Source organism: Cryptomeria japonica, chromosome 11 (assembly GCF_030272615.1).
Source record: "Cryptomeria japonica chromosome 11, Sugi_1.0, whole genome shotgun sequence".
Classification (NCBI taxonomy): Eukaryota; Viridiplantae; Streptophyta; class Pinopsida; order Cupressales; family Cupressaceae; genus Cryptomeria; species Cryptomeria japonica.
In genome coordinates this window covers 691,956,534-691,981,814 of record NC_081415.1, presented here as the reverse complement: position 1 = coordinate 691,981,814, position 25,281 = coordinate 691,956,534, and the positions used below count along the sequence as shown (strand labels likewise).

Genomic DNA, 25,281 nt, shown 5'->3' with positions numbered 1-25,281 from the left:
ATGATGTACAATACAAGTAATATATAAGAAATGATATATGAAATATAATCAATGAGTCTTCAACTGGCATCAACCCCCAATAGTCATTTGCAATTTGTGGAGAGGAGAACATGGGTCTGGCGCTCTTCTGCCCAACCACGAAGCTCATGCTTCCCCGAAATTCTTCTTGACACAAAGAATACCAGACCCTGCACAAAATGCCTACAAAAAGGAAACAATAGGCAAGAGGGAACCCCAGTTCAACCTGACATATCTGCATGCATTTCTAATCATATAGATGCAATGCCCTACTTTCAAGATATGGCAGAAAAACATATCAGTATGATTTTGCTAAGCTACATTCATCTATTTCAATGAAAACATGGCTTCAAAAGCCTGTTCCCATGAACTAGAAGCCTTCATACAAGATATAAAACATGAAAAGTTATGATTGTTCATTTAACATACATGTTCCTTGTATCATAAAAAAACAATTGGGAATTAAGGTGTCTCAACCTTTGCAATTACCCAATTTAATTATTTTATTATTTGGCATATTCCTGTAATTACACATTATATTTTAATTATTTTTTATTTAATATTTGTGTTCCGCCTCAAATAGGGTAATAGAATTTGTTTAAGGAATCTAATGCCGAGTGTTAGTACTTTTATTGATGAGTTATAAGTCATCATAAGGTGGATGAATATAGCAGATTTGGACTGCCCCTCTTTTGTGGGATTCTATGACAAGTTACAATGACATTCTAGGATGCATAAGAGCTGAAAATGAGGGGAGCTACTTTAGAATCATGGCCAGCTATGGCAGGCTTTAATATTTGTCATGTGATGCCTATTTTGAGACAAAATATCATGCCAAGTTGTGCACCCATTTTGAGTGGATCAAATTCAAGGTTACAAGTGAATTAATGATTTACTATTTTTGGAACACCACACTTGGAGAGTTGTGTAACATGGTTTTGGGAACCATTTGCAGTTTCCCACCTTGTTCATTAGTCTATAAATTGGTACTTGAGGAAGTGGTTTCACAAGTGAATTTGCAGGTACACAAGTGTTGTCGGAATGCTGCCAGAATTCTTCCAAATCTATTGTTAGTGAATACGACAATAAAGACTTGCATTGCAAGTGCATTGTAATCTAATTTAAATTTGATCATACATCGTGCTAGTTTTGGAGTCTAGGGTTTTTTCTCTCTTTCAAAAAGGTTTTCTCAACGTAAATCACTATGTTGTAGTACAGTTATTTATCTATTTAATATTACATTTCTCTACTTCTTGTAACATTTTTTGGATCAAATTTATGTCCCCTTCAAGATTAGCATAGGAAGTTGCTTTTGTATACCTTGTTTCCTTACAAATGGTATCAAAGCCTGATCACCTTTGGTTCTAGTTGTCAAGTAGAGAGTTTTTTGAGGTAATTACTATTTGAGTGGGAGCTTGTACAGAAGGAAAACTTTGTGATATTTGTTCAAGGAAATAAAAATGGCCAACACGTCAACAAGAATCAAGGTATAAATTTTTTTAGGCATAAAGTTTGGGATGTGAAAACTCAAAGTGGAAGACCTAATGATTGATAGTGATATGTGGGATATTCTTGATGCAAATGTTCAAAGGCCTATAGATGCTACTCAAACATATCAATATGATGTAATAGACCAAAAAGAAAAGGGCCTCATAATATGTTGTTGTTGGCAACAAGGCAGCAAACCATGGTGGGAACCTACCAACAATGAGATAATACCCTATTAGAAGTATGTGAAATATTACAATGGGGAATGCACATGCATTCAAGCACACTGCTCAAAACACATAACAAGAAGGGCTACAACCCTTGGGAAGACTCGTTGTCTTACAAGAACATTCGGATTACATCCAGAAGATCATGAACTGATAGAATAGCATCTCCTCATGCTTGGTTACAGTTCCGGTTAAGCATACAGTCTAATCTGCTCTGCCACACTTCTTCACACTTCCGAAAGATCAAAACATTTGTTTCCACACTTATCCGATCACACACATTCGGATACACTCACAAATACCACGCAGATACATCTCTCATATGATTATTACATATATTTATACAAATCATCAACCTATATTTCAAGGTCGGCTAAACACACATCACAAATTACAAAGCTATAACCACACGCTACAAAATTACATGTGGACCAAAACAATGTCGGCTAAGACATAGTATGGACCTAAATCAACACCTCGAACATGAAACACCTCCAAGAATTAAGCCACGAACCTCCGTAACACGCTACAATCAACATGTCGACCAAGGACATCGCATAACACGAACAAACTGAGAAAATCATCAATAACGCACACAACTATCAATGCGGACCAACAACAAAGATAGGACACGATCTAGAAACATCCACAAGCATCATGAATTACCACAGCAACAACCGCAACATCACCACTTACTAGAATCTTCAACATCTTTATACCGAACCTCAAGAACATTCACTGAACTGACTGTCAAACTGAAAGATTCACTTGTGGACCTCCAAATCAAGAACCATCTAAATTTTATTTTTTTGAATTAAAAACCATCTAAATTGAGGACACATATGAACATCCCGAACACTACCAAATCTGTGAACCAAGATATTGCAACGCAGAGCAATGCCGAGCAAAATCTAGAACACTGATCAACACAAACAGCTGAAAAACCAACCGCAATACCAAATCTCATAACTCGATCAAATCATCATGCGGACTAGTGAAACTATAGCTGAATCAACTAGATATGCTTATCTCAAAACCCTTTAATCCACAACAAATCAACTCACTTATCTGACTACAACACTGGAACACACAGAGGAATATGTTGACATCAATGACAACACATTGTTCCAACAAACTTCTCAACAATATCCAACAGTTGCCTTACAAATTATGTTCTAATTAATATTCACAAAGAACCCACTACAAAAACCTTTATGAAAGACACATAGAGAAACTTATCATACCAAATCCTTAGCGAACAAACTATTCTTGAGAACGAGTCTTTGTTCCTTGAGGATGGAAGACGATAGATGGATTTCAAACCACATAGAAACATTTAACACGTTGGTAGCTCAATTAACCTTTGTGGGTGTAAAGATGGATGAGAAGGAAAGATGTCAAACTTTATTCTATTTGTTGCTAGACTCATGGGACAACCTAGTCATGGCCATTGGGAGTACTTCTGTCACTTTAAAGTAGAGGATGTTGTTGGTTCTTTGGTTTCCAAAAAGATGACGAAGAATATCTCTATAAATGTCAAAGAGGCTATGAGTGTTTGAGGAAGACCAAAAGAAAGAGGCAAAAAGAATGACAAGCAACATGACAAATCTAGATCCAAGTCCAAGAGGTGGTTTAAACCTCCTGAAAAATCCAAAGCCGTTATTGGAACTATAGTAAACTTGGCCACTTCCATAACGAGTGTAAAAAAGAGGGTTAATTCTAATTTTGAGTCAAAGATGAAACATTGTGATGCATTCATTGCAGCTTTGACCACCCATGCAAGTGAGAATGCATGGTTAATTGACTCAAGTGTACTCTTTCATATGACCTCAAATAGACATTGGTTCTACAAGTATGAAAAGTAAGAAGGTAAAGTGTACTTGGGTGATAACTCTTATTTAACTATTGTTGGCCAAAGTAGTATATAAATAAAATTTCCTAATGATAAAGTTATGAGATTTGATGGTGTCTTGCATATCACGTTATTAGCATGCAATTTGTTACTTGTGAGAAATCTAATAAATGTGAGTGTTCAAGTAAAGTTTTCTAAAGTAGGTGTTAAAATGGTCAGAGGTGCTATGGTGATTGCTAGAGACTTGGAACTTTGTTTCAACTTGATGCATGCATTGTTTAGTGCAATAGTACTGTTATGAAAAATTAATCTACAACTATTTTGTTAGATAAGAAAAAGGTATCCTCTTCACCTGTCATATTCCAATGATGATTATATCAGATATATCTATATCACTGTATTTTAATATTAATGCAATATATGAATTTTACAAAATCGTGCTGGGGGTGCACATCCTTAGATGGTCACGACCCAGGTAAATGTCTGTTTGAACTTTAAAGTAGATCAAACCACGAGAGAAAATACAGAATACTAAATATAATCAGATCAGAGATAAAGTATTAATATTTCAGTCCCCTGTGCATCCGGGACCCACCAGCTGAAAACAATGCTTCAGATTGTTAGTAATTGCTCACCAATGAAATATATTATGGAGCATTAAAGGTAATTTCATTCCTTAAGTCCCTGCCTTCAGCAGACAACCCACAGAGGATCTCAGAATAGTATCAGATTTGGTCCCCTTTAAACTACATCAAACAATAAGATGTTACGTCAGGTTTAGGAAGACTTAGGGGCCTCACAAAACTATAGATTACGATCATAGAAGATATTTATAATAACTGAAGTAGTGGGTACATTAAACATTTATCAAGATAAAATCATGTTATAATTAAAGTTAATTGAATGAAATGAATATGAAGGGTCCGCTCAAAGTGAGAGTAAACATAAGTCAAATTATAATTAATAAACAATGCAAAGGAATAAAACCAAGTGGAGCGCTCAAGGTAAAGGACGTGGCTATTGGAGAAACCCGTCCTATGGAAGAAGCACAACGTTTGGTGTATATCCATTCGATGGATATTTAAAGGTATGTGGGAGGAAAAAGGGAAGTCAGGGAAGGAAAGAAAAGTATTGTCTGCAGTGCATTGGATTTGTAGAGGAATTCGCTCCAGGTAAGTGCCTAACACCTCAGAAGATTTATGATCATTATCGTATAAATCGGTATAAGTAATACTCCAGCCTCAGCACAAATTACGTATTCATTATTAGTCACTCTCTTAGTAAATCGGTTAATAATCTGCATTATAATATTTAGCATTTCTTCAATACATCAGCACGTATGTATCCATACTCAGACCGATAAGGAGATTAGATTCTTCATAAGTATTGAACCTGTAACCATTGAATTCCAAACTAAGCGTTAAAAGTATATTCTGAATTTGTCAGTCTGATTCATATGCTATGTTATTATTAAATTCTGTCTCTAACCGTATTCACATGATATACTTGCTGGAAGTGTGAATTATACCATAGTTAGAGTATTCCTTAGCTATATTTTTTATTCCTCACGATATACAGAATGTGTATGGTTAGTGGAGGAATTATATAAACTTAAGTTACAATCTACTCTTGTTCCAAATTAAGTTGTTTCAGACTGTTGAGGATTTCCCTCAACAAATAAATTAGAAGAACTAATTAATACTTAATTCTTTTACAAACATTGAAACAAGGAACTGGACTAAATGATACTACACTAATAAACCTAATAATTATGAACTGATATAATTGCCTTTCCAGGGAGAGGGGATCTGTAGGGGGGTCGATTGCCCACCCAAATATACCACCGTGTAAGGATGGACCAGTAGGCCAGGAGGGCAAGTGACTGCTCCTGGGTTTGGGTCTGGCATGATGAACCACTCCTACCATCCGCTGTCTCTCTAGGGAAAATAAAGAACTAATTAAAGAAAACTAACTGTACAATATTCTGGAACATATAATACAAATGAATTAGCTTACTGTCCGACTAAACCCAAATGAACCATCATGATAAAATATGTATACGGATTATCTGCTAATCTTTCACCTGCATATCTGATTTATTTATTTCTGAATTATTTCTGATTTACTTATTCTGGTCCAGGCAACTGTAACTGGTATAATAATAAGGAATCTTACAAATATCTATGTCAAATTCCGCTGTGCAATAAAGTAAATATGAATTTATTGTTTTCAATTAATCTCTTTTCAATTAATCTCTTTACTGTTAAGCCAATATGGATCTTGTTATTTTATCTATTTTTTGATTGTTTTTACTTATGACCTCAATCAGGCAAACATAGCTGTATTCTGTAATTAAAAAGGGACATCACAAGTGGTATCAGAGCATAATCTTGCCATCTTGTGGGACAAGACTACATAACCACCATGTAATTAGAGTAACTGTTAAATTAACATTGCTCTTCCATATGTGGGTACCTTTCAAATGAATACTGCATGCCTTACAAGTGTATGCTCCCTACCTTATGGTCGAGGGGCTATGGACTGCTCGCCCTACAATTCTATAGGCTCAATTCTAGATCTATTTTAGCGTGGAGGGGGGCTAGCGGGCTTCTCAAATTTACTGCTTGCCCGACTGAGTCCGCTGGGGGGAGGGGGGCTAGCAGGCGTCATTAATGAACTGATGCCATTTACTGCTCGACTCGACCATCTATTTGTAATCCCTAAATTTATAGATCATGTATGTTCCCTACCTTGTGAGTATTCACATCTTACATGTATTTATGCTTCATTGGCTCTTGCTTTATGTGTATATTCAATGCTTTACGTGCATTGAATCATGCCTTGCATCCATTCTGTGAGTATCTGTTTCATGGTTTATGTAATTTCATATGTTTTGAATGTATTTAAGTGTATACTCATATATTTATATACGCTTTTGGCACTATGTGTATAAATGTGTGCAATTTACACCTTATGTATTCATATAGGTGTTTCACACCTTATTTATTCATATGTATGATTTATGCCGAATGTGTATTTATTACTCATGCCATGTGTTCATGCCTTACATAACAAGTTTCATGCCATGCAATGTATATGCTTCATGTTCTCTATGTATTTATGTGTGTACTTTCTGCCTTAAAGTCTATTTATGTGAATGCTTTATTTCTTAGATGCTTTTTGTTTGTTCATATTTATGTGCCCTACATGTATACTTCATACTCCATGTGTATTCATGTGAATGCTTCTTGCCTTAAGTATATTTATGTGTATGCTATATGCCCTATGTGTATACTTTATGATTACGTGTGTGCTTCTTGCCTTAAGTATACTTCATGCCTTGAGTGAAATCACATGCCTTTGTGTATTTCATAATTTGCAGATATTTACTATATGTTTGATGTGTCTTTGTAATATCCCTACATTAATAATACCATTTCTTTCCCCTTGCACTTAATATATGTATTAATGATTCAATAGATTATAAATGAATTATTACTATTATCGTATATGAAATGATTATAACATTAGGTATTCATATCAATACATATATTAATATTTATTAATCTTAATATTAACATTAATGTATGTAAACTAACAATATTAATAATATTAACATGTCTACATTGAACTAAGAAATGATATTAAAATATTATCATTCAACATATATAAACCTTATATTAAGAAAAATAAAAAGAGAAAGAAATATTAATAACGGTCATACACAAAACGGCACATTAGTATCTATTTTTAAGATGCATTCTTTCCTAAAAGAAGTCACACCCATATTCAAAAAGGAAGGTGTGGCTTTTCAAACACCGACGGGTATTAAGATGGGCCAATTTCCAACCAAGGGAGGAGGACTACATCAAACAATAAGATGTTACGTCAGGTTTAGGAAGACTTAGGGGCCTCACAAAACTATAGATTACGATCATAGAAGATATTTATAATAACTGAAGTAGTGGGTACATTAAACATTTATCAAGATGAAATCAAGTTATAATTAAAGTTAATCGAATGAAATGAATATGAAGGGTCCGCTCAAAGTGAGAATAAACATAAGTCAAATTATAATTAATAAACAATGCAAAGGAATAAAACCAAGTGGAGCACTCAAGGTAATGGACGTGGCTATTGGAGAAACCCGTCCTATGGAAGAAGCACAACCTTTGGTGTATATCCATTTGATGGATATTTAAAGGTACGTGGGAGGAAAAAGGGAAGTCAGGGAAGGAAAGAAAAGTATCGTCTGCAGTGCATTGGATTTGTAGAGGAATTCACTCCAGGTAAGTGCCTAACACCTCAGAAGATTTATGATCATTATCGTATAAATCGGTATACGTAATACACCAGCCTCAGCACAAATTACGTATTAATTGTTGGTCACTCTGTTAATAAATCGGTTAATTATCTGCATTATAATATTTAGGATTTCTTCAATACATCAGCACATATGTATCCATACTCAGACCGATAAGGAGATTAGATTCTTCATAAGTATTGACCCTGTAACCATTGAATTCCAAACTAAGCGTTAAAAGTATATTCCGTATTTGTCAGTCTGATTCATATGCTACGCTATTATTAAATTCTGTCTCTAATCGTATTTACATGATATACTTGCTGGAAGTGTGAACTATACCATAGTTAGAGTATTCCTTAACCATATATTTTATTCCTCACGATATACAGAATGTGTATGGTTAGTGGAGGAATTATATAAACGTAAGTTACAATCTACTCTTGTTACAAATTAAGTTGTTTCAGACTGTTGAGGATTTCCCTCAAGAACAAATAAATTAGAAGAACTAATTAATACTTAATTCTTTTACAAACATTGAAACAAGGAACTGGACTAAATGATACTACACTAATAAACCTAATAATTATGAACTGATATAATTGCCTTTCCAGGGAGAGGGGATATGTAGGGGGATCGATTGCCCACCCAAATATACCAGCTACTGTGTAAGGATGGACCAGTAGGCCAGGAGGGCAAGTGACTGCTCCTGGGTTTGGGTCTGGCATGATGAACCACTCCTACCATCCGATGTCCCTCTAGGGAAAATAAAGAACTAATTAAAGAAAACTAACTGTACAATATTTCTGGAACATATAATACAAATGAATTAGCGTACTGTCCAACTAAACCCAAATGAACCATTATGATAAAATATGTATACGGATTATCTGCTAATCTTTCACCTGTGTATCTGATTTATTTATTTCTGAATTATTTCTGATTTATTTATTTCTGAATTATTTCTGATTTACTTATTCTGGTCTCTAATCCAGGCAACTGTAACTGGTATAATAATAAGGAATCTTACAAATATCTACGTCAAATTCCGCTGTGCAATTAAGTAAATATGAATTTATTGTTTTCAATTAATCTCTTTACTGTTAAGCCAATATGGATCTTGTTATTTTATCTACTTTTTTATTGTTTTTACTTATGACCTCAATCAGGCAAACATAGCTGTATTCTGTAATTAAAAAGGGGCATCACATCACCAAATCATTGTGGCTTCTAAGTACCTGAGAGTGCTCTTTCTACTAAGATACCTGCAAAAAGGACTATCTTATTGCACCACCAAGTAGGCCACACAAGAGAGAAGGATCTACAAACCTTCAAAAATAAAAACCTTGTTGAAGTTTTGTTGTTTGTAACTAGGTCAATATGGGTTCAGATTGCTTTAAGGCAACATCCGAACCCATTTAGGACTGGGCCCTATCCTAAAGGGTAACGTGCCCCCAAGATTGAGCCCAGCCCTATACTTGCACGCCACCCTAAATACTCCACGCCACAATAAACATATTGGCACCAAAAGAAGGAGGCCGACTTGAATTAATAAAGACTAAAGACACATATAAATAAGACATCTTGCATATACAATTCTCTCATTCAAGCAATCAGCAAATTAGCTCTGCAAGTAAAAGGTGCGAATTTACACAAGGAGTGTGCGAACTTGTCTAGGCTTGTGCGAACTTGTCCAAGAGGACATAGGCTGTTTTGGTGCAGACTTAAAGAGCTTAGAAGTGCAGATCTGTCATACAAAAGGGATCAGATTTGAAAAGGAAGCTAAGTATTGTATTTGTGATATTAAGGGAGAATATATAATCTGACCTGTGGGTCTTTAATGCTGGGTTTTTCCTCCTTGGAGGTTTTCCCAGGGTATTTGTGTTTGTCTCTTGTTTACTTCCTTCATTTCTGAGTTTACTGAATTATGGTTTACTAAAATGTTACAAATCTGATTAACAAACTAGGGCATAATTAAAGGACAAAAATCTGATTACTGATCTAGGGCACAAAATTACATGGTATCAGAGCTAAGGTGTCACTAACTTCAGATTTTAGTAAATCATTTGTTGCATATAGCTGCTGTTTGTTTTCAGATTAAAATGTCAAGTTTGAGGGTTGAAGATAGACTTGATGGAGCCCTTGATTTTGCTGCTTGGAAAGTCCATATTCTATTGATCCTTGAAGAGAATGATCTGCTGAAATTCGTAGAAGAAGAAAGGCTGTCCCCTCCAGAAGATGCTTAAGAGCTGAAACAGTTCAAGAAAGACTCCCTCAAGGCTAGGAAGATCATAATTGAATCCGTCAAGAATCGTCTTGTCACTGTCATATCAAAGTTTGTGCCTGCCAGGGAAATGATCAAACACTTGGAAGGGATGTATGAAGTCAACAACCTCAGCAGGGCTCTTGCTCTAAGACAGCAGCTTCTTCACATGAAAATGAAAGAAGAAGATTCAATCATAGCCTACTTCATGAAGATCAATGAACTAAAGGACTGAACTAAAGGACAAGCTAAGTACTCTTGATTGCCAAATCTCGGATAAAGATCTTGTTATGATTGCATTAAATGGTCTACCTGATGAATGGGAACCATTCATTCGTAGCATTGGTGGAAGAGTCGATCGTCCCAACTTTGAGCGTCTTCAATCGGATTGCATCGAAGAGGAATCTCGAATTGAGGTAAGAGGAAAACTCAAGAACTCTCACAAAGATAATCATGTTCTCTTAGCTAAATCTAGGAAAGGTGGACATTGGAAGAAAGAAAAAAGAAGCAAAGATTTTAGATCCTCCGCCCATGATCCAAGGAAGAAGTCAAGAGATTCCTCTCACATTCATTGCTTCAGATGTGATAAGTATGGTCACTATGCCAGAGATTGTCAGAATGATCCAAAGGAAAGGAAAGTCAATTTAAATGAAATTGCCAAACAAAGTGAGGATTATCTTGTTATCTCTGCTCTATCCAGCAATGTTCCTACGGACAGTAATACGTGGATACTTGACAGTGGTGCCTCCAGACACATCTCAGGTTTTCGTGAGCATCTCTCAAATCTGATTGAAAAGGACACCAACCTTCATGTGGTTATCGGTGATGATGCTCGATACTCGGTAAAAGGTTCTGGTACTACCTCTTTAAAACTAGATTCTGGTATTTCCTTACAACTCTGCGATATTCTCTTTGTACCTGGTATTAAAAGAAATCTTATTTCGATTTCTGCCTTAGAAGATAAGGGTTTGCAAATAGCATTTTCTGAAGGGAAAGTACTCGCTTGGTCTAAGAAGTCTAATTTCAAAACTGCTCGTGTTATTGGAAATAGATGTGATAGTTTATATAAGCTTGCAGCTAATCCAATTCAAGCTCTCATCCATGAGGCCCCTGAATCATGCGAGCTATGGCATAGAAGACTTGGACATCTACACTTTCAAGCTCTTCCCACTCTTGGTAAAATGGTTAAAGGTATGCCTAAACTTAGTTTATCTCATGATGATGCTTGTAAAGGTTGTGCAATGGGTAAGAATGTAAAGAATCCTTTTCATAAAAGCGATAGTAGGGCTAAAGAAAAGTTAGAACTTATTCATTCAGATTTATGTGGTCCTATGTCTATAGCATCTCCTAGCGGTTTCATGTATTATGTTATCTTCATAGATGATTTCTCTAGGAAAACGTGGATCTACTTTCTTAAATCTAAAGAGTCTGAAGAAGTCCTAAACAGATTTAAAGAATTCAAAGCCTTAGTTGAAAACACTACAGGAAATCAAATTAATTGTTTAAGGTCTGACAATGGAGGTGAATACACCTCAAGTAGTTTCTATGACTTTTGTGTTAAAGCGGGAATTAAGAGGGAGTTTTGTGTTCCCTACAATCCTCAGCAAAATGGAGTTGTTGAAAGAAAGAACAGAACCATTGTTGAAGCTGCAAGAGCCATGATCCATGATCAAGACCTGCAACCTTTTCTATGGGCGGAAACATCCAAAACAGCAGTTTATATTCAGAATAGATGTCCTCATCGTGCCCTAAAGGATGTGACTCCCAAAGAAGCCTTTACAGGAATCAAACCTGACATCAACCACCTAAGGATATTCGGGAACCCAGTGTATGTTCATGTGCCTAAAGAAAAACGAACCAAGTTGGATCCATCTGGAAAGAAAGGCATCTTAGTGGGATACAACGAATCTTCCAAAGCCTTCAAGATCTACATTTCAGGTCAAAGGTATGTTGAGGTAAGTAGAGATGTAACTTTTGAAGAAGATATTGCTTTCAAAAGATCTAAAGGTTCATCATCTAACAATAATGATATGGTGATTGAAAATCAAGATTCAATAGTTGATGCTAACCCTGAGATACAGGAGGAGTCTACTGACCTTCCGGATCAGGAAGTTCAGAATGACCCAACAGAACCCATGCACTCTACCGATATACCTCAGGATATTGTGGTCTGCAAGAAGAGACCACTTTGGGTTAGAAACACGATTCAAGATGCTAAAGGATTTGCTGCTCCCAGAGGAACCTTTAGAGATAGCAAGAGATTCCAAAATCATGCCAACAACATTTCTGTGATGTGTAATATCATTGAGTCTGAACCTCACAATGTCGAAGAAGCTATGTCCCATCATGCTTGGAAATCAGCCATGGATGAAGAGTATGGGTCTATCATCAAGAATGATGTCTGGGACATTGTACCCAGACCCAAAGGTAAGTCTGTTGTTTCCTCTAAATGGTTGTTTAAAATTAAGCATAATGTTGATGGTAGTATTGAAAAATACAAAGCTAGGTTTGTAGCTCGTGGTTTTTCTCAAAAAGAAGGAATAGATTATGAAGAAACTTTTGCTCATGTTGCTAGATATACTTCTATTAGATCTATAATAGCTATTGCTGCAGCCAAAGGTTGGGAACTGCATCAAATGGACGTTAAGACAGCCTTCCTCAATGGTGTTATTGAGGAGGAGGTCTATATTGAGCAACCAGAAGGTTATGTAATCCATAAAAGAGATTCTCATGTTTGTAGGTTGAAGAAAGCCTTATATGGGCTCAAACATGCTCCTCGGGCTTGGTATGAAAGAATTGATAAGTACTTACTAAGCTTAGGATTTCGTAAGAATGATGCTGATGCTAACATTTACTTAAAGGTTTATAATGATGATATGCTTATTTTGGTTTTGTATGTGGATGATTTATTTCTCACTGGTGAAAATAAATTAATCATAAGATGTAAGAAAGAATTAGCCTTAGAATTTGAAATGAAGGATTTAGGTCTAATGCATTACTTCCTAGGGTTAGCAGTATGGCAAAAATCCAATGAAATTTTTCTAAGTCAAGGAAAATATACTATTGATATTCTGAAAAGATTTAGAATGATGGATTGTAAACCCATGCATACTCCTATGGAATCTAACTTAAAGAAGTTAAGTGTTTCCTCAGCCAACTCTGATTTTGCAGATCCATCTGAGTACAGGCAGCTGATTGGATCATTAATGTATCTAGTCTATACAAGGCCAGATATCTGTTATGCTGTGAATGCCCTCAATCAGTTCATGAGCTTGCCTAAACTTGTTCACCTGGTGGCTGCCAAGCACATCCTAAGATTCCTGCGTGGCACTATTGGATATGGGCTAAAGTATTCGCTTAACACTTCAATCTTCTTGGAAGGCTATTCAGATTCAGATTGGGCAAGAAGTGTCAAGGACAGGAAAAGTACTTGGGGTATCTGCTTCAACTTGGGTTCTGCAGTGATCTCTTCGGCATGTAGAAAGCAATCTTTCGTAGCATTGAGCACTGCAGATGCTGAGTACATTGCAACATCTATTGCATCCAGAGAAGCAATGTGGCTTTGCAAACTCCTCGTTGGATTATTTGGTCAAACTAGTGGTCCTACCACCATTCATTGTGATAATCAAAGCTATATAAAGATGTCAGTAAATCCTGTATTCCATGATCGGTCCAAACATGTGGAAACGCACTATCATTTTATTCGGGATATGGTGCAAAGAGGCACCATTCAACTAAAGTATATTAGCACGGATGAACAAGTTGCGGACATCCTTACCAAACCCTTATCCAGAGTGAAGTTCGAATACTTCAGAGACAGTATTGGTATTGTGGAAAACGGAACCCTGATTGAGAGGGAGCTCCAATCTCAGTGACTCTATCTGCAGCACTTTAATCATTCTTTGCTTGTGTGCAAGAATGAATTGTGTCCAATCTATGCTTGTGTGCTAGATGGATAATTGTAATTATGTAAAGACCGCATGTGTATTACACTTTCTATGCTTGTGTGCTAGAACCATCCTGTGCTTGTGTGCTAGGTGGAAGATGTAATTCTATGCTTGTGTGCTAGATCCATTCTATGCTTGTGTGCTAGATGGAACTCTAAAGGTTCAGATTATGTATTCTCTTCTTCCCTAGTTAAAAGGGAGTGTTGTTTGTAACTAGGTCAATATGGGTTCGGATTGCCTTAAGGCAACATCCGAACCCATTTAGGACTGGGCCCTATCCTAAAAGGTAACGTGCCCCCAAGATTGAGCCCAGCCCTATACTTGCACGCCACCCTAAATACTCCACGCCACAATAAACATATTGGCGCCAAAAGAAGGAGGCCGACTTGAATTAATAAAGACTAAAGACACATATAAATAAGACATCTTGCAAATACAATTCTCTCATTCAAGCATTCAGCGAATTAGCTCTGCAAGTAAAAGGTGCGAATTTACACAAGGAGTGTGCGAACTTGTCTAGGCTTGTGCGAACTTGTCCAAGAGGACATAGGCTATTTTGGTGCAGACTTGAAGAGCTTAGAAGTGCAGATCTGTCATACAAAAGGGATCAGATCTGAAAAGGAAGCTAAGTATTGTATTTGTGATATTAAGGGAGAATATATAATCTGACCTGTGGGTCTTTAATACTGGGTTTTTCCTCCTTGGAGGTTTTCCCAAGGTATTTGTGTTTGTCTCTTGTTTACTTCTTTCATTTCTGAGTTTACTGAATTATGGTTTACTAAAATGTTACAAATCTGATTAACAAACTAGGGCATAATTAAAGGACATAAATATGATTACTGATCTAGGGCACAAAAATTACAGTTTTGACAAATTGTAATCTTGAATTCAATTTAAGTGAGCATTGCATTTATGGTATCCAAAACCACATTCAATTTTATTCAAGTTCTCATAAATATTGCGGTATTTTGAATCTTATTCATTCTATTGTGTTTGGTCTTATTTATTGATGATTGAAGCAGAAGGACGCGGTTTATTTTCTAAAAGTAAATTTAAAGTTTCCAAACATTTTAAAGAATTTAAAGCAAAGGTTGAGTTGCAAAGTAGAAAGAAAATTAAATGTGTGAGAACTAATAATAGCAATGAATTTTGTTTTGATTTTTTTGACAAATTCTATAAGGATTGCAATATTCAAAAGACAGAAAACAACTCCATATTCTCTACAACAGAAAGAGGTTGTAGAAAGAACAAACAAGACATTGATGGAAAAAGCTAGGAGTATGCTTAGCAAAACTAGCTTGGAACAAAAATTTTGAGCCGGGGTTGTAGCCACTACATGCCACCTGATTAAATGATGTCCTACATCAACTCTTGCAAATAAATGTCCATAGAGGCATGGTCAAGTCACAAGCCTTAATTGAGCATATTAGAGTTTTTGATGTGTAAGAGCTAAAAATGGTGGGAATTACTTTGGAATCCTAACCAGCTATGACAAGCTTTATTATTTGTCATATAGTGCCTATTTTGAGATGAAATATTATGCCAAGTTGGGCACCCAAGTTGAGTGGGTCAAACTAGAGGTTACAAGTGAATTAACGACTCGCTATTTTTAGCAAGTTAAAAGGAATCTTCATGGATGGAATTGGAAATTTTGCCCAAAGTAGGAATCACCTTTGGGAGAGTTTTGTAACATGGTTTTGGAAACCATTTGTGGTTTCCCAACTTGTTCACTAGTCTATAAATCGATACTTGAGGAAGTGGTTTCACAAGTGAATTTACTAGTACAGAGGTGCTTTTGGAATGCTATCAAAATTATTCAAGTGTATTGTTAGTGAATACTCCTATAAATACTTGCATTGCAAGTGTATTGTAATCCTCTTCAAATTTGATAATACATTATGCAGGTTTGGAGTGTGACGTTTTTCTCCTGAAATGATTTTCACATACCTAGCTTCCTTACAAATATAGTTGTCTCCTATGCCAGTGAGAATGTAACCACCTTGGTGGATACATACACATCGTGACAGTTATGGAATCGCCATATTGAAAGCCAGTAGTTTCATAATTGCCATCTATGCATAACCAAAAGTTTTGGTATAAGTGTCATGTCCCCTCCTTGATCGTCATATATATATATATATATATATATATATATATATAACCACCTTGGTGGATACATACACATCGTGACAGTTATGGAATCGCCATATTGAAAGCCAGTAGTTTCATAATTGCCATCTATGCATTACCAAAACAGCCAGTAGTTTCATAATTGCCATCTATGCATAACCAAAGTTTTGGTATAAGTGTCATGTCCCCTCCTTGATCCTCATATATATATATATATATATATATATATATATATATATATATATCAGTTATTGTTATTAATTAATAGAATAATTACCAAATAATGATTATTTGAAATTTATTTATTTATTTAATTAATATTTATTAATGTTTATTACTATTAATATCTTGAAATATTCAAATAAAAAATAAATTAATATTAAATTATAAACATAATTTGATGGAAAAATTGACATTGATGACAAAGAAGATTGTATGCTTACTATGTTCCGAGGATGCCTTACACATACATATGCAGTAATATATATGCGGTGATAAAATCAGTATACTGTATAGTGACAACAGCAAACAGTGGTCAAACTAAGTGATAAATATAGGTGACAAAAACAAATAATAATATATTTCATGATATTTAAAAGATATTCATATAAATAAGATTCCTCTTCACTTTCTACGGTGGATGCAAAGACTGTCAAAACTGACATGGAAACAGTGGAAAGCCACGTCTTTAGAGTCTTAACATGGTCAAAGTTGGTTGAAGATCGGTGGTAACCAAAAACCAAAGTCTAAGATCTTCAATAAAAACAAAGGAAATATACTTATCGTGGTCAAAACATAAATCGCATAAGATTGAAGTTGCTTTTCTCCTATGCGCTGATAAATTACAAATCATTCTATGAATCGTTTTTTTCACTAATAGTTATGAATAGCGGCGATACATTTATGAAAAGAAAAGTTAGAAGGGACTTGACTCTTCATGAAAAGGTAAGGAAGAGTATATGTATATATTCAGATTTCGGTCCCAAGAAAAGGAGGATATAGAGAATAATACGATTCTGAAAATTAACTATGGAATATCACTGATTCAATTCACGTTAAAATAGATATGTCTCCTAATCAACCTAGTTTAAGTCATAAGTATATTGAAATAGCTTAATTATGATTAAAACAAGCCTAAACCTAGTAGGGGACATTACAAGTGGTATCAGAGCATGTTCCTACCAGCCTGGGGGACATAAAACAATACACGGAGAAAAAATAAAGAAGTCTACTCTGTGCTTCAGCAAAGACATCAAAAACTCATCTTTAATTCTAGTATGGGTTTCTGAATACATGGTCTATCAGCACTTATTAATGACGCCTCCTAGACTGCAACTACTATATCGTTCTTAATATGTATTTAATCTGTATATGTGTATTCCCCGATCATCTGAGATACGGTTGAATTAGCCAGCAGTAACTATATTAGTTCTCGGAATAAATAATCAGTTCTTCTGCAATTCATTGCTGCACAAGATTACTCTATTAATCTGCATACAAATAAATAGCAACCCTGCAACTGATAAATAAGGGTAATAAACTGGAAGTCTACAGTAAACTAAGTTATGGTGAATATCTGAATAATTTGGTATTTGACAGTAATGCTATAAATCTACTGATAAATAATTAGAATGATAATAGGACATAAATGTTGATAATAATTATTAATGACAATCTGAATTAAATCCATTACTGAGAAGTAGGGAGAACTGCTGAAGGGTGCCTTACCTGATAACATAGGTAGGGAGAAGTCCTATAGGGCACCCTACGGGACATGTTAAGTAGGGAGAACTGCTGAAGGGCACCCTACCTGATACCATAGGTAGGGAGAACTGCTATAGGGCACCCTACAGGACATATTAAGCAGGGCGAACTGCTGATAAGGGCACCCTGTAAATATAAGTTAGGGAGAACTGCTGATAAGGGCACCCTGTGAAAAATAAGTTAGGGAGAACTGCTATAGGGCACCCTACATGATAATACTAAGTAGGGGAAACTGTTGATAAGACACCCTACATGAATATATTTTCCACTGTCCAAATCTCTGTCTTTATCTTTGATATTGTAGCATAAATCTTTCCCCATAGTTAATTCTGAATATATTTACTTATATGATCAAACCTTAATGTATTTCGTAGTATCTTCTAAATTTGTCTTGCAGGTTTGGACCAGCAGAGGCTAAGGTACTTATACTTAACCCCTACTAAGATCTATAACTCGAGCATTTTTAGTCATTTTTGCTCATTCTCTTAATCCCTACACTGAGATCTGAAACATCATAACTAGTATATTTTAAGGTCATTACAATGTATTCTTCATGTGTTTTCATGTGAATGCTTCTTGCCTTAAGTACACTCATGCGTATTCTCTACGTCCTATGTGTATACTTTATGTTTTACGTGTGTACTTATTGCCTTAAATGTATACTTCATGCTTTAAGTGTATTCATGTGTCTTATGTATATTTCTCTCAAGTGTATGTTTCATTTGTCTCATGGCTTGCAGATATTGATGTGTTTACTATATGCTTGATGTGTCTTCAACATGATTGCTCCATTATATATGTATGTCTTGTATGAATACTTATGAGATTGCTTAATGTTGTCATGTTTTCAGCATGATTACATCATGTACCTTCCTAATGTATGTTTCATGTATTCTTTACAACATGTATTCAAGTGATTGCTTCATGTCCAATATGTTTTTCAGCATGTATGCCTTGTGTCTCTATGTGTCCACTCCATGAGTGCCTTTCTTATATATGCTTTGTACTACCTTATGTGTATTTTTGTATTGCTTCAGGCCTTACATGCCTTGTGTGCATACTTCATGCTTTAGTGTATACTACTTAATATTTACACGTGTAGTACTTCAAACTTCATATGTATACTTCATGCTTTCATATGTCTACATGCCTTATGAATGATTCATGCCTTGAGTGTATTCTTGTGGATGATTCCCCTATTTTTGTATATATGTTTCATACGTATTTGCCCTATGACTTAAATGAATTTATATGTGCTATGTACATTCACATATATACTTCTTGACGTAAGAGGATCCATGTGTGAGCTTCATGCTTGTTAACTCGCGCAAATTCAAGTGTATGCTCCATACTCTATGTATTTCACGTGTATGTTGCAAGCCTTGATTGTATTTACTTATATTACACTCATGCTTCATGCCTAGTGTATATTCCATGTTTTACATAGATGCTTCTTACCTCATATGCTTTGGATTTACACCTTATGTGTATTTGTATGTATGACGCATGTCATATGTGTTCATGTGTATGCTCGATGTATTGGGTTTGTGCATGGAGTGTTTACTCTGTATGTCTTTCTTATACATGCTTTACACCTCCATGTGATGTGTATGCTTCATATTTTATGCGTACTTGTGAATATTGCTACATGCATTACTTATGTCTATGCTTCAAGATTTCCATGTATACTTCAAGCCTTGAATGTATTTACATGAATTTGTGGGTATTACTTCATACCTTCCCTGTCTTCAATTCTTTCGATGCCTCATGCTTCATTTCTTGCATGTATTCATGTGTATTAGAAATATTCAAGCTTCATGCCTTATTACGTTACATGCATTGTGTATACTTCGTGCATGCTTTGTGTCTCTATGTATACTTCGTGTTTTATTAGGAAATGACAAAGTTGAGAAAATTGTCAATTGCTTGAGGACAAGCAATTTTGGGAAGGGCGGACTGTCATGTCCCCTCCTTGATCGTCATATATATATATATCAATTATTGTTATTAATTAATAGAATAATTACCAAATAATGATTATTTGAAATTTATTTGTTTATTTAATTAATATTTATTAATGTTTATTACTATTAATATCTTGAAATATCAAATAAAAAATAAATTAATATTATATTATAAACATAATTTGATGGAAAAATTGACATTGATGACAAAGAAGATTGTATGCTTACTATGTTCCGAGGATGCCTTACACATACATATGCAGTAATATATATGCGGTGATAAAATCAGTATACTGTATAGTGACAACAGCAAACAGTGGTCAAACTAAGTGATAACTATAGGTGACAAAAACAAATAATTAAATATTTCATAATATTTAAAAGATATTCATATAAATAAGATTCCTCTTCACTTTCTACGGTGGATGCAAAGACTGTCAAAACTGACATGGAAACAGTGGAAAGCCACGTCTTAAAAGTCTTAAAATGGTCAAAGTTGGTTGAAGATCGGTGGTAACCAAAAACCAAAGTCTAAGATCTTCAATAAAAACAAAGGAAATATACTTATCGTGGTCAAAACATAAATTGCATAAGATTGAAGTTGCTTTACTCCTATGCGCTGATAATTACAAATCATTCTATGAATCATTTTTTTTAACTAATAGTTATGAATAGCGGCGATGCATTTATAAAAAGAAAAGTTAGAAGGGACTTGACTCTTCATGAAAAGGTAAGGAAGAGTATATGTATATATTCAGATTTCGGTCCCAAGAAAAGAAGGATATAGAGAATAATACGATTCTGAAAATTAACTATGGAATATCACCGATTCGATTCACGTTAAAATAGATATGTCTCCTAATCAACCTAGTTTAAGTCATAAGTATAATGAAATAGCTTAATTATGATTAAAACAAGCCTAAACCTAGTAGGGGACATTACAATAAGGCAAAACTACAAGTACTTAGGCAGCTTCAATATTTTGGAAAACTTTCAATTATTTTTTCAGTCATCTACCCAACTTCTTATCAATCAGTTGCTCAGCATTACAAGGAGCTAAAGGCAAAATGTATAACACTTTCTTTTAGCAACAACTACATAGAACCATAATAGTCCAAATTTTGCATTAAATGGTTTGATGTATGAACCTACCAAAGCAATAACAACCCTAATGCACCATCCAAATAAAGTTCAGATGGACCATCCAAATAAAGTTCAAGTTTTTACTTGTGTAATTCAAAATCCTGCAGAAATGCTGCAATATAAGTGTCTGAACATGAACTTATGATTGCATCATTTATAAGACTCCCCTACTTGTTGTACTATGGATCAAAGGAAAGCTTGAAGAAAATTCATCCTCCTTCAATGATTTTTATTTTTATCTACGGGAAAGTTGCCACAAAACCTATAATCTAACTGAAATTAGAAAAAAACAAGGGTTGTAATGTAATGGTAATGGATGACACGTTTAGGGCATGACCCATGTTCAAATTCCCCCACTGCAACAAGACAGCCAACAGCTTGAGTGGACATGTAGCAAAATTGTCGCATATAACAAGTAGTGATCCATGTTTGCAAATCTTTAGAATAAGGTCCAAGTAAGAATGAGACACAGCCCTAAGCAACAGCATGTTAAACACCCAAGATTTACCAAGGTCAAAAAAGCTTTTAAAGAAAAAAGAAAAAAGTGGAATCGGCAACCATATAGAGTACATGGCAATAACCATTGTGACAAAACGCAAAAGCAATGCCCAATGACTACAGCTACAGATAAAAGGAGAAGAAATGTAAATTTAAATCATAAAGTGTGGAATGTTTGCATTCTTTTAAAGCACATATTATTCACATTTTTTGAAGCAACTTTTTGTTCAAGAAATTCTTTTGTAACTATAGTTAACGGCATGCTTAGGAGGAAGACTAGGGTTCAAATACTTATTCCCCAGCTAGGCAGCCACATAACTCCACCGGTCATGAGATGAGGTTGTGAATCCATAAATATAGATTATGGGGTATATTTTAGCGTAAGGATGTTTGCAAGTCTTAAGAGTGAGGCCAGCACTTATCCTACCCTATGTCTAAGGCAGATTATCACTACAGCTACAACGAAAAGGAAAAAAGAAAAGAAATACTTAACACACAAAGTGTGGAATGTTAGTGTTGCTCGAGAAAATAGTGAATTCACAGTTACATTTTTACAGCTCCATTTTGTTCAAAGAGTTCTCGTGGAATGGTAATTAAGGAATTCTTAAGAGCATGATCAAAGGTTCAAATTATTTTCAACTCGATAGGAAGGCTGCATAACTCCACTGAACATGAGAAGTGATTATGATATCACAGTTATGAGGTACATTTTATCATGATAATGTCTGAGAGTCTTAAGAAGGTGACCCAGGCTTACCCCACACTGGTAAATGTAGCCCATAAATTTGCTTAACAGTTACCAAAGCCACAACACAGTTACGAACTTTATTGTTATAATGTCTACGGGTCTTAGGAATGTGACCCAAGCATAGCGCAAACTGTGGTAAAGGAAGCTCATAACCTCGCTGAATATTTACCAAAGCCACACAAAAAATTTTAAAGCAGAACTAGAACTAGAAAAACAACACACAACATTATCCCTCATGACGATGCACATGAAAATGGTAAAATTTACAGCTAACCTGAAATTTATTTTTTTTAATCGCCATTTTCTTCTAGGACTTAAGGTAAAATGGAAAAAGAAGCACTCAAAATCAAGTCCCTCTCTCCAAAATAAGGCAGCCGCATAACTCTAGTGAACATGAGGTGACTCAATGAGGGTAGCGGTGTTAAGATAATGAGGTACATTTTAACAATATAATATCAACAAGACTTGAGAAAGCAAAAACTGACCAAACATTTAAGAGGGCCAAAAAGAAAAAGAAATAAAAATGTCTATCTATTGGCATTATCAATTTAGATAATGCACACGAACCGTGCCCTTAAATGCAGCTTCTAGAGAAGACAAAGAAATTAACTTAAAATCACCGAGAATGAAATATTGGAAATTTGCATAGTTTCTGGACACGTTAAATTCACAACTCATTTAAGGAAAAAATATCATTTTGTTAACCGAGTTGCAGACTAATGACAGTGAAGAAGCCTGTAATTCAAATCCCTTTTGCCGCAACAAACCGGCCGCAAACATGACCATTGTTAACCGAGTTGCGGACTACTGGCAATGAAAAAACCAGTAATTCAAATCCCTTTTACCACAACAATGCTGCCACAAACATGACCAGGTTATGGCATTAAAATTGTGAGGTAAATTTTAGAGTGGCATGCTTACAACTCTTACCAAGGCCTAACATTATCCCAATTTCTTTACAAGAAAACAGAGAATTTGTTTTCAGGATCCCGTGGCCAAATGTAGTACAATTTCGTCACCAGAGAAACCCTAGACGCCAGTCCAGAAATCACACAAGCTAATTGTGCTAAAATACAGGAGTTTTTTTTTACCATCAATAGAAAGGGTGAACAAAACAAATTACCTGTGAGCTCTGGGTGAACAAAGCAGATCAACCGGGCGTTGGAAGTGGGAAAACGGCAATAATTTCAGGCGTAGATTTGTCCGAGATGTTGTTGAATTCCTCCAAAGGAAGACTGGATATCGAATTTAATAATAATAACAATAAGTGAAGTAACATGCTTTGGGTTGAAGCTTCTCGACCCGCCCGCATATAACGGACCCAGCGTGGTGACGCCCGCCTTCCCTTTTGTTCGAACCAGCAATGTGTGATTCACGCGGCATATATGGCTGCTTGCGTGGAAGACATACATACGTGTCGCGCCAATATTGCAGGTCATTACAGCAATGGACACTCTTGTTAAATGTTGTATTTCCCTTCCCTTGTGTAATTATGAAGGTAGATGTAACCGTGAACCAGGCGAGGCACAAAGCCATATGGATACTTCGATTGTCGGGGAGGGTAAAGTGATGTGTAGGTTAGGTGAATGATTTTGGATACCTTGCCTAATTCTTGTTTGGTGTTCTTTTCTTAAATAGGATATTTATTTAAAATTATGAAACAATGACATAATTCTTAAATAGGATATTTATTTCAAAATAATAATAATCAATGAGATCAGCACTTAGTAGACCAACCTTAAATCTCATTTAGGTTTGGAATTACATGTCCAAGATATTACTCAATATATACAGATGTATATTCATCAAAAATATGTGTGATTTTAGTTAACTAATATATCTAATTTATTGTATAATTTAAGTAAGATACTTCAAGAGATATCAAATTATAAAAATATTCAATATTCAATATTTATAAATAATAATATAGAGTTTGTTACTAATGAGTTTGAAGTGAAATAGTTGAATAAGAAGCCATTATATGCTCATTAGAACTATTACAATTACATTTGTAAAATATTAGCAAAATTAGAATTTTACAATCATTTGTCAAACAATATGTGAATAAAAATTATCTTAGTTAAGTATTTGCAATATCTATAAAATAATATCAATATAGAGTTTAGTCATAGTTACAATGTGTAAATGGTTTTAAGAAATTTGTCAAATAAAATTTCAAATCTTTTTTGAATTAGTTAACCATTTATGCACTACTAATAACTCTCCATTTTTAGTATCCTCAAGAAGAGCTTGAATTTTAACTATTACATTGGACTTTACGACATGCAATGTAGGTATTCCTTAGTGTGCATGTAACAACCTAAATGATGGCATGACCTGATGCACTATGAATCTAATTGAATAATTGAAGTTAAAAGTAGCGAGCAACCATTCCTCAAAGTGCCCCTATGTGATCTAACTAATATGTGATTGTCCCTTAAGGAATTTCATGAACTTCATACTGAGTTGATCATATAGGTTGTGCTTTACAATGGTCATTGTTGGCCCAATAGTCACCTTCCAGATACATCTAGTAAGGTAAAGATCTTGAATCTCATGGTATAGAGTAATTGACCAGTTAGAAATATTTGTAATCTCAATTTGCAGATTATTGAATTTTACATCTAAGTTCATTTTCACCTTGTTTCCATAGAGGAAGTTAAAGTATAGAGCATAATTATCAAATTTCCTTTGACTAGTTCTTGGTCCATTATTTTTAATTTTGTTGGCCATCTTTTCTCTCAACCAATAGCGAACATTGAATTCTTCTATAAGAAGGATGACATCGATGTTGCCATTGTGTTGTCATTGATGTCAACTGGTATGGGATGTTAACCGCTGAGTAAGTATTGGTGACCGGTATGGAATGTTGACCGATGAGTAAATATTGGAGACCGATATGGAATGTCAACCGGTGAATAATGTGTTGGCAATGT

At 35.1% G+C, this 25,281-nt stretch overlaps 1 protein-coding gene across 4 annotated transcripts in view; it reads right to left on the bottom strand.

Annotated features, from left to right (window-relative positions):
- Positions 1-23,887, bottom strand: part of LOC131038108 (E3 ubiquitin-protein ligase SDIR1) — a 107,904-nt gene extending 84,017 nt beyond the window's left edge. For all 4 annotated transcript variants that reach the window (XM_057970424.2, XM_057970421.2, XM_057970422.2 and 1 more), the window contains exon 1: positions 23,469-23,887. The gene's annotated coding sequence lies outside the window, so the exon portion shown is untranslated. The remainder of the gene's footprint in view (positions 1-23,468) is intronic.
- Between the last annotated feature and the right edge of the window lie 1,394 nt (positions 23,888-25,281).